Below are 12,367 nucleotides of genomic sequence, written 5' to 3' on the forward strand. Positions count from 1 at the left end.
AGTAGATTAATAAATGTACTTCTCTGCAAACATAAACATTACAAATCAAAAAACTCTGAGCATTGATTTAATTAGGTTGATTGAGAGAATGAGAGAACAAGTGAGTGTGTGCTGGTATTTTTAACACTTAGAACATCCCTTTTTTATGAAATGCTAACTACATTTATTTCATATACAAATCAATGTTTTCTACAATGTGTGCATTTTTTTCATGCTCCCCAGTCATACATTGAAATGACAGTTTTAAAAGAAGTGAAATAGTCATTCCATAACCTTATAATAAACTATTTAAATGACAGTTTTACAAGAAATGAAATAGTCATTCCATAACCTTATAATAAACCAGTACTCTTGTTGGTATGAATAGCCCAAAGCAAAGTTTATTTGCTGCCTATTATCATTTATGTAAAGTTTACCATGCTGTACCTCACAGGCTAGCTAATCCAGCGGGAGTACGAAGCTTTCATTTATTTTATGGAATGTTTACTTCATATTCTGTGCAAATTCTTGCAATCATTTTCCATTTCCGCACATCATACAGTAGAACTATATGTGTCTCCATGACTCAGTCTACCCTTTCCAATTAATACTTTTTAAGAGCTGAGATGGTGGAAATGGTTTTACATTTAAAAGCATTTGTCAAAATTCACATATTTTTACGTTTGCCTTAGTGTTCCTGTAACTGGGACATTGCAAATGTATTTAACTTTATTGTTAGTATTGCATTTTATTTACCCATAAAAGTCCATTACCAGAAGTGTGATAAAAATAATGAGTCAAGAAAGAAGATCGATGCCAACCCCTGAGAACATAAAAAGAATGACTTTCAAAAACGGTATTGATTTAATGACTACTTTTTCTAGACATTTAGAGTCTAGATGAATTATCAAAAAATGTGCATATATCCAAATGAAATTTCCAAGTCATGTTTAGAATTTTCTTTTCTCTACAGATAAAAGTCATTTTATGCTCCACATGCAACTCTTTAATTATATGCACACTTATTTGTTTTAATTTTCTATTCTTTTTCATGAAAGCGAGAGAGAGATAACTGCTTATTTCATATTTCTTAGACAAAAACCTACATGGGCAGTACATCACAACACCGACAGAAATCTCACTTTATCCCATGTTTTTGCATAAATGTGTATAACTGTGTGCATTCGTATATTACCCTTTTGTAATATATTCATAAGTTTCTCTGAAAATATGTTTAACATATTTTACTTGTTGCTACAGACTACCTATGAAGCAAACCATGAAATAAGTGCCAGAAGGATTATTCACAGTCTTCAACAAGGGATTTGTAAACTCCACCATAAGAATAAAGGCAACAAGGCAAACAAATGCACAAATAATACAAGAACTATTGTGAAATAGCCAGTGACCAAGTACATGTAATATTATACAGTTTAAGTATGCATTCAGTAAAGATACAACCAAGTAATATATCATATAAGTAACCGTTAATCAAAAAGCAATATATTTTGCAATAAATATGCACATAAAGGCATCATTTAACTGTTAAACATAAATCAGCAGTTCATTGGTTAACTTCAAGTGTTTATTTATATCTTGGTGACCATTTGAAGCATTCTGAACTAAAGTTCATGTAGTTTTTTTTTTACTTGTGGTAAGTAGATTGTCCCACAAGTATTATGGCCTATTGTCATGTGGAGAAAAAAGTGATTGTTACATGTAAAGGCAAATGCTGTAAATATAGGTATATTGAAAATATGAAGACGAGCAAAACATAGTGTAAACTTAATGTTGTTATGTTTGTGGCCAGTTTGTCTGGGAAGATTTCATAAAATGTTCGATAATAAGGAATGGAGTTCAAAAAAGAAAAGACACCAGTAACATAAAAAAATAAATGATGAGGAATGGATAAGCATTATTCCACAAATCATTGCCTGCAATATGTGATAAGTGCCTTTTGTACTTGTTTTTATAAAATCCTACTTTAAAACTAACTCTGTCCTTAGAATTAGAAAATATTTAAAAATAATACTGCTGTAAATAAGTACTGTGAAACAGTGAGACATTCCTTCCAGTAGTGTCTTTTCCATCATTATTAAAACATATTGATAACATGAACAGGAAAGAGTTGTAAAGTGGATAGTGAATTATGCAATGACTGATATTTTTTAAGCACTGACCACGTTTTTATTAAAGTTGACCTATACTTTTGATAAGTGTCATGGGACTGTTAATGTACATCTCAAGCAGAGGAACTTCATTTAATATTGCATTCTAAGGATAGCACCACAAAACTGCAGCATCTTCCCTTCACTACAACATGATGTCAGTACTAGGAAATGAATCCAAGCATCTGGTCCTAGTATAGTGCTCACAGCCTTTTAATCTTCTGAGCACCAAAGTTAAGGATACCCCCTGCTGACCTGCTGACATTGCGACATTATTGCACGTATCATTTGCTACACTATGTGATTAATGCCTCATGCACTTATTTTTCAAACTCCTGCTTTATAACTACCTCTGTTTTTGACAAATGTTAAAAAAAGAACTGCTGTAAAGAACTGCCCAGAAATTGTAAGCCATTCTTCCAGTAGCATTGTTCTTTTGTTATCTTTTTTAAAAAGCTGTTCTATATATCACAGGCACAAACCTTTACATGTTTGCAGTTTTCAACAGTTTAACTAGAAAGTTGGAATACTAGCAAAGTTGAAGTCACTATTTAAATGTAACCCTTTATGTGTGAAAAATGACATCTGAGCTCAGAATAAATCAAATGTACTGCAATGCAAGTTAAATGGCATTTGCTGCCAATGTTATTATTCTTAAAGTATAAATATAATGTGCCTGATTGGGACTACAAGACTGGCACAGATATTGGAGAAATGCCATGGATGCTTCCTAATATAACTAAAGTTGGTTAGCCCCATGTATCCCAATAATACTCGATGAAATAACCAGTCACTGCAAAACTAAGCAGAAAATACACCTGAAAAACAACTGATACTGAGTACATATGCAGATAGAATATATTTTCTGGATTTTTTTTGAAAGTGCCTTTAAAGACGTATGATTATACACTGGCAATTGAAATATTTGATGTTGACTGCCACAAGCTGTTGTGTTACATTTTACTGTATTTACTGGTGTAGAAGTTGCTTCTGTAATAATCATAGTGTGAACACAATTGCAGTGTCAGACAAATCACTATATTATGTTTGCTTTCTTTTCTTTTTTTTTTTGTATTTTTTTAAACTTTGAAAGAATATCATAGCTAATTATGTATTCTTAATTCCTAATTTTCGTAATTAGAATGTTGCATTAAAACTTATTCTGTAGTATTTTTCTGGGTTTGTTTAGTTTTCCTGCAGGTATAGAATATTTTATATAAATTATTTGTTTCCTCCACAATACTTAATTTCCTACTTAATGCTGAGATGTGAACCTTAGTGCAGCTTGCTGTGTTCTGCTACACAAAACAATGAAGATGTTCAAAAATAAATGATAAGATGCCTATGAAACACATAAATGAGCCCCACAGTCATGGGTATTCAGTTATTCTTAATAAAGTTATAAAATGATATTTCAATGTATGATTTTAAAGTGACAAAATACAGGATATGTCAAAATACTGATGATTCTGCATCAGACTGTACACAACTGTGATCACAGTCATGTAATTAGACATTTTTCCAAAGTAAGTGTGAGCATGCCTCTCAACTGTCCAGATTTTTGCAGAATATCCATATTTTTGCCTCATGTTTTATGTCTGTTCCTCATAAAATTTATGGTATTCTGCAGGTCACTGAGGACTGAAGTCATGAAGTAATGGCATGCATTTGATTTTCAGACTTCATATCCTACAGAAAAATGCATGCTAACGCAAATCCTGTTATTGTAGCAATAAACTTTATGAGCAATAATTTAAAATCTGCCCCTATTTATCGGCCTTTGCCCCCCATTATTTTAGACTATGTACAGATTTCTTGAGCTAAGAGGTTGAGCCATATGAATGGAGGCAAGTTCCCACCCCACTCACACACCCCAACTATGTTTAAAAATGGGTATTTCTGTTACCCTTCCTCTAGTCGATTTGCAGAAAGCACAATTTTCAAAGCAAAGTGCTTCAATTAGAATTTATCAAGAATTTGTGTTTCAGCAGAAAACTGACATCCCAACATATTGTACTTCACACTTTTTTCTGTTATCATTTTGCACTGGCATAAAGTAGTCTGAAAAATGATTCAGGTTGAATGGAATTCCATGGATGACAGTAAATATGCAATTCAAGCAGCTATACCACTGAAAATATATTTTGTGTGTCAAAATAATATTGTTTGGGATTCACTCCTGTGTTCTGATGTCCAAAAAAACATCACCGTGTGTTGTATAAGGTATAAGCTTTGTATAGTATACTTCACGAATAAAAACTGTGGCCAAAAGTACTAATTACTACAAAGTTATTTTACAGTATGCTTAAGATAGATGAATGTATGAACTCCTGCAGATTATCAAATCTATTATCCTCAATATATCCACATTGACAGTTTGTAATGGTCCTGCATAAAGGGAAGAATGTGTTTAAGTGGTTTGCAATATTATTTACACTTAGTGTTACCTTATTTTAGAATGGCATGATTAGCATGAAAGAGTGTAATTAATGTTCGTTCATGGATTGTATGAACCTACCTTTGTGCATGGGGTGTGTTGCAAAACAAGCTAGAACTTTTTGTTCAAAACATTAATGTGTAATAATAATAGGGAAGCAATAATAATAATAATTAGAAGAGCTTATCAATCTACATTAGATGGTTTGATTACCTTAAAATAACATAGTACCACTCTTTCAGGACCTTGCTCGAGTTGTTCCTTATTTGATTATATAATCCCAACACATTTTAATTTTGTATAGGGATTCTTATGTTAGGGATTGCTGATACATATATAGTGCATATTTTATACAATTTAAACAGCTGTTCGTTTTTAACCTGTGTATAGTTTTAGATCATTTAAACACTATGATTAATAAAGCATAAGTTAATATATTTACTCTCTGATGATTTTACATTTATTACTAAATTCTCCACCACTTTAACTGTTAAGACCATAAGATTGCACCACATCTACAAAGCACTTATAATTGCATTAGCACACAAAAATTATTTTTAGAAGTAAAAATAAATCTTTGTAAAGGATTTGGCAAGTACCTGGAACACGTTTAATTGTTTTTGAATACAAAAAAAAAATATTTTGCAAGTAAAAATAATCTCTTTAATAGGTTTGGCAAGTACCTACTAAGACTGATTTTGCACACTCACTGGAGCAAAACTCGATAAAAATTTTGATTAAGAGCTTAAAAATATGATCTCTGAGGGCAGTGACTGTAATGTTATTATTGTTGTTATTATTGCTATTCTTACAGATCCCGGAAGTAATAAGTTGTTAGTAAGCTGTTAGTAAGTGTTCCACATTTTTCTCATTTATTCGATATTAGTCAAAGTGTTTTTGCACATTTTTGTGATGAAAGGTTGAGAGTTACGATTCTGTGTTTTTATTATTATTGTAGAAAGTACGCTATTTGTCTTTAATTAAAAAAAAATAAAATAAAATCTTGGTTGACCACAGCAAACAGGTTTAGTTTCTAGTGAGCTTCTCATGTAATTTAAAATAATTAGCTTTTTTTAAGTTAATCTTGATTAAGTTTGGAAAGCCAAAGCTGGGTTACCTAGCAATTAATACTGACACTTTTAATTTATCCGTCCTTGTAATTATCTTAGCAGCTATTAGTTAATGGGGGAGTGAAAATCAGGCGGTGGGATGCAACAGTTTATCGACTATAGTACCTCCCATAAAGAACTGCGTATGTAAATTCTAATTGTTCTCAATTATTATCGTATAGATAAACTTGCAGTTTGCCGCAATTCAAAATGTTGTACAGATCCATACTGCACCCACAGCAAGAAGCTCCGGGGAACTGCCTCTGTCAAACCACAGTCAAAATGAAACCTAGATACCATATGCATCTCCTGTAATGACAATAGTAAAGTTTACCAAGACTACTCAGTAGCAGTAAACTGACATTCATAAATAACGTATGTGGATATCAGTTTTCCATGCTTGCATATTTAAACACAAAGTTTAAAACACACAAATGAACTGTGTAAGATTACCCAGAGCACACTGAATCGCGTACTACTGTGATTTTAGTACTGCTATTCAGCATATCAGTATTAATAAACTCAGAAGCCTTGATAATAGCAGCATCCGGACAAGCATATGAAAAAGCAAACAGCCAAGGAAAGGTCATTCCAGTCTCAATTCTTTATTTTTCTTAAATTACTTAGTGGAGCTACTGAAAATGTATTCTCAGAAATCATGGAATGAATGCCACATCATGGTGTCTAACAGAATGCTAGTGAATGGCTACACTGCGTACCTCTCAACTGTCCATATTTTTTGAAGAATACCCACACTTTTGCTTCATATTTTTGGTCTGCTGCTCATAAAGTTTGTGGTTTTCTGGCAAATCACGGAGGATTGAAGTCTGTAAATGATATGCATTTCAGTTTCTGGCTTCGTATACTTCAGAAAAGGCATGCTAACACAAATCCAATTATTTTCATAGGATCATAGGAAGTTGCTAGGCTATTGGCCCTGAGGCCCTTACAAAGCCTAGCCAAGAATTTAGCCCATGTTCGAACAAGTCATCACCCTGTGCTACTGTCCAGCAGGGGGTAGAGGTGGAATCCCAGGGCTGTATTTTCTGTTCCCCATCCAGTTATCCAGGTTGCGCTTAGAAAGGTTTAATGAGGTACTCTGCTTTACGTGGAGAGGCCCTCTCCGAGAGGGAGTATATTCCATTATACACTTAGCAATGTGCTAAGTGTTTAAGATCAGTATTTAAAATATATCACAATTTTGGACCTTTGTTCCCCCATTATGCTAGGCTTTGTCCAGATTTCTTGTACTAAGTGGTTTAGAGGTATAGGCTACAGGGAAAAAACTAACACAGGGCACTGTACTGGAACGATCTTTTTATTTCATCTGCATGCAACTAGGTACAGCATTATCCCTTACACAACTTTGGCCTCAGGCAAGTAACTAAAAAATTACGCTATTTTTCCATATAGGTGTTCATTTCCTATTTTTGGGCAGAAATCAAACAACCCCCATTGAGCTATGTTTGCAGAATTAATATTAAAGGTTAAAGTTTTGGACGGAGAATAAATTACGCTTCGGTTTTAAGAGCCGCTATTCATGAAAAAGTTAATTTGCTTAAAAACGAACTGTAAATGCTATTAAGATTAGGTAGCAGTTACAAGTAAATTGTATTGTCTTATTTTCGTTTTTTGAAAGCACGTTCTGTTAGGAGATTAGGAGACCTTAAACTGCAATTATTCAAAAGTTAATATTAGTTCAAAAGTTGTTTGCACTGCTATAGCAGTTTCAATATTTTAGACTTTACTGGTCCATTTAATTGAGATTTTCCGCGGGCATCTCTCCACAACAGATTTTACAGATAAGAAGATGATGCCCTCCCCAGGTGTGGTATGTAACAAAATAAATACAAGTATGCTTTATCTCTCATTTCAAAAATGCTCGGCATCAGTATAAATTATGAGGCAATACAATATTTCATTGAACAAGCACAGCACCTTTTAAAAAGGAACGAGTAAACAATTTCATTTTAACAGTTATCTGTCTGGAGGTCACTAAACAACTACCAGCCTTCTAACTGCCCCAACCAAAAATGAACCAATGCAACCAATATTAGCAAATGTTAGACCGCAGCCTTTGGGTTCATACTGTGAGGAACAACGAGACTCTTAAATGAAGGATCAGCATCAACGGCAAACCTCCTCAATAATAATAATAATAATAATAATAATAATAATAATAATAATAATAATAATAATAATAAAAAACTTGGTAGACTCATTACAAAGAAAATCCCAAGTTGAGATATCTAGTTCTCAGTTGATGGAAGCCTATAATGCACATATTAGGCTACAGGCTGTTCAGTTCCTGCTAGCGGGTGGACTTACACTGTTGAGGTGAAATATTGAATCGGTTTCACTGTACTAACTTTTAATCGATAAACTCTATTCCAGACATTAATCTCCTTTTTTTCCGATAGGACAAACTCTTGACAACTACGTTTATATCTCCCAGCAGCATAGCATAACTGAAGTAAAATAAGCACCACTTACAATGGAAAACGACATCCGTTGTATCCCTTCATTGTTAATATTTCTGGCTTTGCAGGTGTAGTTGTTATTTTAAAAGAGTCCTACGGGCTACAATATCCCCTGACACTGCAGATTAAAACATGGGCTCTAAAAATAAGAAATTGTATGCTGACTCATTCTCTCTCTTACTATCCCTTTACCTATAATTATTTCTCTATATCTACATATCTATCTATAACTCCATAACTATATTTATATATCTATAGGTGTAGCTATATCTGTCCATCCACACACACACACACACACACACACACACACACTCTGATCAATCGCCTCCCCGGCTTTTCTTTAAATGAAGCTTAACACAGCTATTCACTCTACTGAATACTGTTATTTGTACAATTGGAAAAGGCAGCAGGATGAAACCTTCAAACTTTGAACGTAAAAAATTATAGCACTGCCATTTAAAATCATAGCAACAAATCAGAAATAGATATTTCTTATTTTTTGGACTAGAATGCCTTCAGATAGCAAATCCCACATAATGATACTGGGAATATTTGCATAAGTTTAGATCAGTTATTTAATAATGCATTTACATTTAAAGACACCTGGTTTTATGAGAAAAGTCAATAAGTGTAGGACGAACACGGCCTTTTATGGGCCAAAAATCATAACGCTATGCCCAAATCATAGTAACTAATAATAGGGGCCAACATTATAAAATACCAGCTGATAATACAAACTGACACTCTAAAAACATTAAACGCACGAATATTCAACCTGCTACTGTTTAATAGTTACATTTACATATATTCTGAAACACTACCGCTCAATAGGTTGCTTTTCAAGTTTGCATTTGTAATCTCACTACTATTTAATCTGGAATGATATAAACAAATGCAGAAAAAGGCGGAGAGTGACCAGTCCGACCAAGGTTCAGCCGTTAATGACCCACAGGTCTACTGGCCCAAGACTGGAGAAATGTGGTGAACCTCTACTAAGCACCCCGTCTTCATTCTGCTTCAGTGTGGTATCCAGGAACTCTGAAAGGTACATGTCCCCTTACTCTCCCATGTCTTTCCATATCTTGAATCACATACGAGTATGTTTTTATTGGATGCAAATTGCCAATATTAGCTGTTAACTTTCCAAGTGCATCTTTTTATGTTTTTTATCAATCATGTCTCATCTGACTCTGAGTTTCATGAATGCCTCATTTTCTCTAACGTTTTACTCTATTGTTCCTATTCCTGTTATCTGTGACTTTATGACAGAAAAGTGTAGGGTTAAGTTATTAAATGACAAAATGCACTTGCAGACTTATTCTTCACAAAATGCGTGTTATTACATGCCATCGCGTTTTATCGACTTTCTGAGAGAATTGTGCCCATATTTAGAAGGTTTCCCCTGATTCAATGCGTTTGTTTTGATAAGTTTTGATTTTGTTGTTGATTCAAAGAAAAAAAAAAAAAGAAGTTGAGAGCTAAGACGGTGGTCATTTTACTTTAGCTAACAGTCAAAGGGAAAACGTTTTTCTTAATATCTCACTTCAAGTTTCATATTACTGGTGTCATCTTTGTTTTCATGTTTTTGAATAAACTCGTCTGTCATTAATGAGGTAACAGCAAAAAGTAAAACGTAAACAAAAAGCATAGCTTCACAAACTGAAAAAAGAAATGATCCCTAAAGTGGGAGAAAGCCATATTTTCAAGACAAAAAAAGTGAGTTAAACTAATCACCCCAGTAAGCGATGATCAGTTTCTCTTCTTGTATCCTTTCAGATGAGGGTGTGAACATTTTTTCAACACATATGCATCAGAATATCATCTAGGGGTACCCTGACTCCTGGGCAACAATTCTTGTTCACACTTTAAGAACTGTAGGGGATACAGGCAGAAAGAATCATTGTAAGCACAGGACAGAATGCATCTAAACTGTGAGGTTTAAATAAACCAATTCAATTACAGTTCAGCTAAGTGGTAACAAGTATTTTAATCTCAGATTAGTGGATAAAACCGTTAGCTTCAACATAAGTGTAAAATGATCTTTTAAGGAGCTGTGTGTGTGTGTGCGTGTGTGTGTGAATAGCAGTATAACCAATAGAGTTAGCATTGTTTCTTTTTCTTTCTTTCCTTTGAAATGTCCATATTGAGTTCGTCTGCTCACTGTCTACTGAACTGGGTTAAAACACTTAACTGAAAGTTTGTTTCAAAGAGATTACCGAGGAAAGTGAGATTAATTCTCCCACAAATTAAAAAAAAAATACAATGAAAACAGTGCCAACAAATTCAAAATAAATAGAATGAGCGTTCTTGTTTGCGTGATCTTGTTCTCAGTGGAAAACACATTAGTGAAAAGAACAGTTTTTATTCATCTTCGTGACAGTCTATGTACAGATTTACATCTATATTTTCAAAGGATTGAAGCTGAGTAATTCTTATTTTACGTCAGGGACAAGATCCCGCAATTTAGTAATGTGGACAGGAACGGTTATTTAGCAGTTCATTTTATATGAAGTCATGTTCTACTACATCTGTATCTATCTATCTATGTATCCACACACACACACACACACACACACACACACACACACACACACACACACACACACAAAATGCCATATTTAGATGCTTTAGATAAAGTCCTTAATTGTAGTGGGATTACAGCTGATACTAGTTCAGTTGTGACTTGTTTGATAGGGTGAGGGAAAGACAGTGAGTCTTCAATGAGTACATGCATATATGTATGCATGTATGTTGCGTCTTTATACTTATCTGTCTGCCTGTGTGGGTGTTAATTTCTACATGCTTATATTTGCTCATCATTACTAGTCAGAGGCAGAATCTACAGACAGAATAAAACTGCCAGGGGCTATAGATGGCATAAAATGAAAACCTTACCTGCTCTTCCAGTGGCGTGAGGCATGGTCTTCAAATGAGCTGTTACTGATCAGTTAATAAATACAAAAATCGATCACAGACCTGTGAGGCGGGGAAGAATTAATCTGTCTTCGTTTCGATAATAAATGTCTTGAAGATGACAGGGGAGAGACGTTTGCCTGCGGCAGGGATTGGTCTGACACTCCCAAATCTGTAGACTGAGTGCAAGAAGGAAGAACAGAAGAGAAAAAAATAAATAAACAAACAAATAAATAAAACACGTTATTCATCTGACAAAGTGCAGACAACAGGTGAATCTGAACATTAAAAACAAGTTGGATCCCACCACTAACGCAGTCCTGTCCTACGTCTGCTAGCTTGCTGAATTCCTACTGGAGCCACAAATGTGCTCTCAGACAGGAGTGTCACTCTCTAGGGTCACCGTAGTGTTCAGGTATCCTCACCTCCACCCATTCACACACATGTGGCTGTCATACCATCACCATGAAGTACAACTGGGACTGGTATAAAAGTCAAATCATTGGTATTCTATAAGTCTACCTGAAGCACCTCACACGTCCAGGGGAATGGAGAGAAGAGTATGCAAGGTCATTTCACCTGCAAGGTCTTGAGGTCTTTGATAGGTTTCGTTCTTTTTTTTCTTTAAAAATTATCCTTTTCAATATGCTGTTTTATTCCTTATGACAGGCCATGCTCTGTACCCACTTTCACCTGCAAGCAAGTAGACTCGCAAAGCATCCTAAGCTGCAGTCGGCAATACAGACGCTGAACTCTAAAAGTCATTCGAGATGTTTTTCTAAGCTGAAAAGTTACCTGGTGTGTCCGGAGCAGGAATGGCACTTTCCAGGGTCCAGTACATGCAGAGTTTCAATCTTTTCTGGGTTCACCTGCCGCTCAGGTGTAGTTCGTCACCACGGTTAGAGAACAGGGCTGTCACGTCCGCAGGAGTTGGGATTATGCGCCAGCTGTAGGCTTTAGGGCTAAGTATCCTGCTGCAGTAACCCTAATGGTTTCCGAAGTTCATAGTCTTGCACCCCTGGTCCACCAGGCTGGTTTTATGGCAGGGATTGCCCCTTGCAGCGACCTGGAAACCAGAGAAGGGCAGCGATTGGCTGGCAGATCTTTTGGTGGCGGGGAGTGTAAATGCTGCCGCTGCTGTTGAAGACCACATGAGGGTGGGTTTTATCAGCAGATCTGGATGAGTGATTTTAAGAATTTAAAGGGACACATTGCTATCTCGTCTCTGCTGCAGAACTTGCAGTTGTCATATAATCTAAATATTTAAATAGGTAAAATTAA

The 12,367-nt window shown here is 35.0% G+C and overlaps 1 protein-coding gene across 3 annotated transcripts in view; it reads right to left on the reverse strand.

Moving 5' to 3' along the window:
- PAX8 (paired box 8) overlaps window positions 1-12,113 on the reverse strand; it is a 127,842-nt gene extending 115,729 nt beyond the window's left edge. The window contains exons 1-2 of one of the 3 annotated variants that reach the window (XM_044084274.1): window positions 11,882-12,113; window positions 11,150-11,265 (exon numbers count right to left, since the gene is read on the reverse strand). The gene's annotated coding sequence lies outside the window, so the exon portion shown is untranslated. Of the gene's footprint in view, window positions 1-11,068; window positions 11,266-11,881 lie in introns of all 3 variants that reach the window. The other 2 variants (XM_044084273.1, XM_044084275.1) reach the window with 2 other exon arrangements.
- Window positions 12,114-12,367: the final 254 nt, after the last annotated feature.

Source organism: Protopterus annectens, chromosome 9.part0 (assembly GCF_019279795.1).
Source record: "Protopterus annectens isolate FY-2018-M chromosome 9.part0, PAN1.0, whole genome shotgun sequence".
NCBI classification, from domain to species: domain Eukaryota; kingdom Metazoa; phylum Chordata; order Ceratodontiformes; family Protopteridae; genus Protopterus; species Protopterus annectens.